Here is a 6,324-nt window from a genome sequence, read left to right as displayed (position 1 = left end):
ATGGCCCCCACCGCCCTGCTGCCGGCAGCGCTGCGAGTGCGGGGAAGGGGAAGCCAGGGCTTCATTTCACTGTCCGGTGGTGGCAGAGGCTCCGGGTTCCCTCCCTGGAAAAAGGTCCCCGAGCACAGGCCACCTCACGTCCCACCTGGCTGGGCTCCAGCCTCCCAGCTCCATCACCCCCTCTCCCTCCCCGTCCCCTCCGCCCCGCTCCTGCCCAGCCCCAGCCCTGCCTGGAGCGAGGAGCCAGTGTCGAGGGGACTCCGAAGGGGCCCCACCAGCCGGTTTGCTTCCTATGGTGGTTTTCGGTCCGTCCTTTCCCACGTATTTATAACTGTACAGACTGGGGGGGAGGGTCTCTGACAGGCGTCATCTCTCACCACACATCTATCGTAGGCAATGGTAACTTTCTTGATCGTGCTATTAGAGTTTGTGTATGTGGCAATGTAAAGAACTGTGTATAGTGCATTGTACAGCATATTTTCATGAATAAAATTGTTTTAAATATTACAAGGCAGGGTTGCTGCCTTCAATGCTTGTGTGTGTCTGGGCTGAGACAGGAGGGATGGTACCGGAGCAGCGAAGCTGGGGGACCTGGGCTGAGCCACCAAGAAGATGTGATGGTTGGTGAAACTGAGCTCGCACCCGGCATGGGGATGGTGGGGCTGTGGAGATGTCCATGCACTCCCACCTGGACACAGACCTCTGGGCACCATTCTTGGCAGTCTGTAAATACACTTATTTCCTGACTTACCAAAATTTTCTGGAACTGATGGCCTGCCTCAGCATCACTGCTGCCCAGTGCCACAGTGGGTGACATTGTCCAGCTTGTGGAGATGCTCATGCCCTGCCCCAGCTGCCCCAAGCCCCTCGCTCCCAAGCAAGGCTCCATGGGTGCAGCCCCCAGACCCTGGCCTGGAAATCCCCTTTTTCAGCAGCTGTTGGAGCTGTTTGGACTGAACTTCCCCTTTTGCGGGTGAATTTATTTCCTGCCCTGGAAAAAAATACCGAAGTGACAGGAGGCTGCGGCTCCTATTTTGGGTGATGATTTAGGGTCTTGGGGTAGAGTGCGTTGGGAAAACACCTCTGTGGTTCAGGGCTCAGCTTCAGGGATGGGTGTCTGCTCTAAGACCCCTCAGTCAGCCCCAAAAAGGGGACTCAGCCACGCAAGGGGCTCCCCAGTGCCCATTAAAGCCGTCTGGAGGAGCTGAAACCCCTCTGAGGTGCTCTCAGGTGCAGAAAGTTAAATATTGCCCTGCTGTCAGACACTGAACAGGCTGAGGCAACAGGTCCCCTCCAAAGCCCCTGTGCCCACCCCAGTGGAGGGTCGAATACCATTGCATGAGCTCCCACCGCAGGCAGGGGAGGAGGCAGCCGCTGCAAATGGGGCCAGGCGGGACAGGGACCCCCTTAGCTCATGGCACAGAGATGGACACGTCCTACAGGTTTCCCAGATGGGGGGGCAGGAGGCAAAGGGGGCCATGCAATCTCTCACTCTGCGCCATCCGTGCCGTGCAGGCTCCTGTCTCAGCAAAGGCATGAAGCTGGGATGTGCTTTTGCCAAGAGCAGGTCTTTCACCCTTTGGCTGTGTCCTCCAGGATCCCTGCCCAGATTTTACACCACCCAGCACAAGACCTGGGTGCTGCAGGGGCAACTCCAGAGAGCACCAGTAGAGGAAACATAACTTCTGTTCACACTATCCTGTTCCACCGGCGTTATTAGTCCTTTCCATGGCAGTCTGGTGCCCACTGCTCCACACTCTGCAAATCACCCCCAACTTCCCCCGAAACCCCACCAGTGACTTCCCAGCAGGACCTCCCTGAGATGCAGACATCCCAGCGCATCTTCTCCATCACTGGTGGGACTGGACTGGGAGAAAAATCCCCTGCAGAGCCCTGCAATGGAAGTTGGTGCCCGCTGCTGTGCAGCCAGGCACATGATCTCCTCAATGTGGTCTTAAATCACCCCACTGGCGGTTTGGGTTTTCCTATTTTTGTAAGAAAACATCACATGGCACCCAGGTGACCTGTTGCTGTTCTCCGTGTCCTCAGCGAATCCCACCTCCTCTCTGGGGAAACTCGTAATCCTGGTTTTAAAGAAAAAAGAAAAAAAAAAAACAACAAAAACCCAACAGGAAGAAAGACGTCAAGTTGGTTTGACAGGATCTATTTTCCATAAATCCTTGTTGATTGGCATTAATTATATCACCCTTTCTGATTCTTTATTCATTGCATTCCATATCAGCCATTCCATTATTTTGCCTGGGATCAATGTCAGGCTGACAGACTTGTAATTACCCACATCGTCCTGTTTCCCCTTTTAAAATATTAGGCCAACCTCCACTTTTCTCCCAGGGCCCTGAAAATTCCCACGTGCTCTGCACCACACTGAAACTCAACGGCAGTGGTCCAGGACGTGCTTCAGCCCAGTCTCATGGCCGGTGGTTGTCCTCCCTGGAAAACTGCAAACCCCCAACGCTGGGCATCTCCCGCCAGCTCCTGAGCAGAGCCCATTACTTTGCTCCACATGGTTGTCCTCCTTCCAGATGCTCAGCAGAGCCGCGTGCTGACAGCTTCTTCCTGCTCTGCACGCACTGACCTTCTCCATGTGACTTCTCCTAATGCCACCGCTGCCACTGGCAGCCCGGCAGGCTCAGCCTTTGCACAGCTCTCGGTGCACCGGCAGCTCCTGCAAGCACAAGTTGCAGCCAGCTGCGAGGGTGGGATTTGATGTTGTGCCGAGAGGTCAGACAGGACGGGTCAGCGGTTGTTGTGGGCTGAAACGCAGTGGGAACCCAGCCTGGCTCGCTTCCCACCCAACCCCACCCCTGCTCCAGTGACACCCTCACCCCCTCCACAGCAGCACCCTTCCCGAGGAGCGGGTTGCTCTCCTGCAGTCATTTCAACCCAAACTTCACCTCTTCCAGCTTCCTTTGACCCGCTGCTCAGCCCCGCTCTTGTCCTCCACTCCATCTGCTCCCTGTGCTCTCACACTCCCAGGTCTGCTTAGAGCTGGCCTCCACCCCGAGCTCTCTGCTCCCTGGCAGCTCCCATGACTTTTGCTCTTCCCTGCAGTCCTTCCTCCTGCCACCTTCTCATCCTCGCAGCACCAGTTGGGAAGAGGAGCACCACAACATCAGGGTAAAGAACTGGATCCCATCAGAACTTCTGTCACGGTACATGGATGCCCTGGATGCGACCAGCCCATCATGCAGGTTTAGGAAGCCAGAGTGTCGGTGATGCCCTGGGGTCCTGGCCTGTGGATATGCCTTCCTAGCCATGAGCTCAAAGCCACCCTGTGAATGGATAAGCCATCAACCAGACATACTTCCCAGTGTGACTCTCAGGCTATGGATGATTTCCATCTGACTGTAAAGATGGACTGTTTTGCACATGTCCTACCCTCTGTCCTGCTCTGGGGATGGGGAGGAAATGGTGGAGCAGGACCGTGGTTCTGAGCCAGGAGCAGCTGCACGCAAGGTGCTGGCAGCCCCCTGCTCCTGCAGCCATCGCAGCAGAGATGCTGCGCTCACGGTGCCGGTGACTGCTGCTCTGCCAGCCCTCCCTGTGCCCCGGTCTGCAAGGAGCCACTGTGGAGGTCCTCAGCCTGGTTGAACATCAGCTGGGGGTGAAGGGGATACCTGAGGACAGTGAGCTGGGCAGAGACCTGGACTCAAATTCAGCTCAGGTCTCAAAGAGGAAAGCTCTGGGGATGCAGAATAAGGCTGAGTGATCAAGAGCTGATCCACCAGCTGATTTGTCCAGTTCACACAGGACTGCCCTGACTGGCCAGAAGACCCTTCAAGAAGTTGCAAAAGCCCATGGTCTGTGACAGCCTTTCCTTCCCATCCCACCCCTCAACATGAGCTGGATGGTCAGCAGGGCTGAGGAAGGCGGCTGGCTTGGCCCATGCCTGTGCAGCCTGGAAGACATTAATTTATATCACTGGGAAGGGGATGCTCTTTCGAGAGTGTGGCCCAAGTGTCTTCCAAAGGATGCCCAAAACATCCCAGCAAGGAGGCCTGCCAAGAGAGCAGAAGTTATGTGTGGACCCCTGAGCATCCACGCGCAGCTGAGGGGAGGGATGCGAAGAGGCAGGCGGTGTTGGAGGAGCAGAAGGAGGCAGTGGACTTTGGGAGAGTCCCTGGTCACCTCCTCAGGAGAGAAATGTTCTGCCATGGGGAGCTCTGGGATGCGAGGAGCCAGGGGGCCCAAGGCAGCCCAGTGAGGAGGTCCTGGTTCCCATTGATCCTGCCCACAGCAAGGCCTTCCCTGGGGCTGCCCTAGGTGCAGCAGGCGAGGGGATAGGAAAGCCATGCACCCACCATCTTCACTGCAAGCCACTGCTGCCTTGTCCCCTTGCTGCAGGCGCCAGCCCATCCCATGAGAAGGAAAGAGGATTTTTGGAGCCGAGGAAGGCTGAGACCATTCAGACAAAGCATTGCCAGGGATCTGGGTGCTGGTGGGATGTGGGGAGCAGGGCAGCCCCATGGGGAGCAGCACCTGGCTGAAATGTGCTACTGCTGAGCAAGGGGGATGGGCTCATCCTGCCAGCCCTGCAGCAAAGCTGAGCCACCCCCGGCACTGCCCGTGTCCCTTCCTACCCCCCTGAGCGTGCAGGGGGAGGGAAGAGAGATCGGCATCCCCACCCAGACCAAGGGAACAGGGAGAGGTGGAAATCCAGCGTGTCTCCTGCTGTCCCTGCTCTCCCACCCCACGCCAGCTCAGCTCTGCCCATGAGGCAGGGACGTCCCCATGGGGCGAAGGGGCACATCTGGAGCTGCACAGGGATTTGCCTTCATTTACAAGCTTGGCCCGGGAAAGCAGGAGGGTCTCCAGCAGCTGGGGCTGTGCCTCTGACCCTTCCCACCCTACCCTGACAGAGCTGGGACTGGTTTCATCTTGCTGGCGTTGGCTGCAGGCTTGTCCTGAGAGGATACTTTGACATATTTTACTATTATATGAGATAACTGGCACTTGAGAGGCTTAATTGGAGAGCTGCAAAAGTGTGCTGCTTTCTACTCCTTTGAAGACAGCAGTCCCTGTGTGGCCATGAATACTCTCCCCGCTGCATGAGCAGCCTCCCCATCGCCCCTGTGTTTCATTAACTCGGCTCCTCAAAGCTCCTGGATGAGCCGGAGGGATCCAGCCCGCAGGCGCATCACTACTTTATCCCTGGAGCTGAAGGTCAGGTCCTGGGGAGGGGACGGGAGCTCCCACGGGCGCCGGTGGGGCGGGAGCCAAGCCAGGGTGCAGCATCCCCCTCCCCGTGATCCCGCGGGCAGATGTATCCACAGACATCCTTGGAGCATGGGGAAGAGGATGAGGACAGAAGGCTATAGACAAATAAGGAGGAGAGCCTTCAGGACCATGTGTCTGTCATAAGATATTCCCTTGCAGAAATCTTGGAAACCTTAGAAAGAGTTTTTGCTCAATGTTATTAATTAAGGCAAAAGAATCCCCATATGGAAAGAGAAACAGTCAAGTTATATTTTTGCTAAATACGCGGCACCATATGGTAACATACAGAAAATTGGCCACATAGGCAGCCTAGAATATATGTTACCATATGTTCATATGTACTTTATAATTTCTTTGTTTTTGAAAGAGGGCATTGTCTTACGGGGCAAAAATGAGCAGCCCACCCCAGGGAGAAGGAGAAACATCACAAGCTGCTTTTGCTGAATTAAGCCCAAGGAAGCAACCCAACCACCTGCCCCGAGGGCTGCCTGCGCAGGCAGGACGGGGAAGACAGCACGAGGGTGGTGAGAGCATCTTCCCTGCTCTGCATCCTCCACCAGAGCCCCTCGGTGTGGGCTGCACTGCTAATAACCTGTGTGTGCAGGCTGGGGAGACCCAGCGGTGGAGCAAAGAGCCTCGGGGTTGTGCTGTCCCCAGGAAAACTTAAATTTCCCTGCAGCAAAAGCAAGAGGGGAGAGAGGGAAGGCTCCTCTGGGGAAGCAGCAGGGACCTTGGGAAAATGCAAAGAGCATCCGTCTGCAGCCCACAAGTGCAGCCCAGGACCCCGTGTACGTGTGCGAGGGGCCGGGGCGCTGCCGGGGTGAGGCGTGTCACAGGAGCAGGGATTGTGCAAACGCATGCTTCCCTGGGGAGGTGGCTGCAGGAGGAGGGGTGTACATTTTGCACAGGGTGTGGGTGAGCATCCACCCACACATACATACCCTGGATGCTTTCGCATCAGCTGCGTTACATCTCACAGCCCCCTGCGGGGGTTTTGCTGAGCAGTCGGGTCAGGAGGCAGCTCAAAGTGAACCGAGCTCCAGCTGGAGCCTGCTGGCAGTGGGTGCGGGGGGGGCGGGGGGCCCC

The sequence above is a fragment of the Egretta garzetta genome, unplaced genomic scaffold (assembly GCF_000687185.1).
Source record: "Egretta garzetta isolate BGI_Z169 unplaced genomic scaffold, ASM68718v1 scaffold368, whole genome shotgun sequence".
Classification (NCBI taxonomy): domain Eukaryota; kingdom Metazoa; phylum Chordata; class Aves; order Pelecaniformes; family Ardeidae; genus Egretta; species Egretta garzetta.
Note: the sequence above shows the minus strand (reverse complement) of the source record.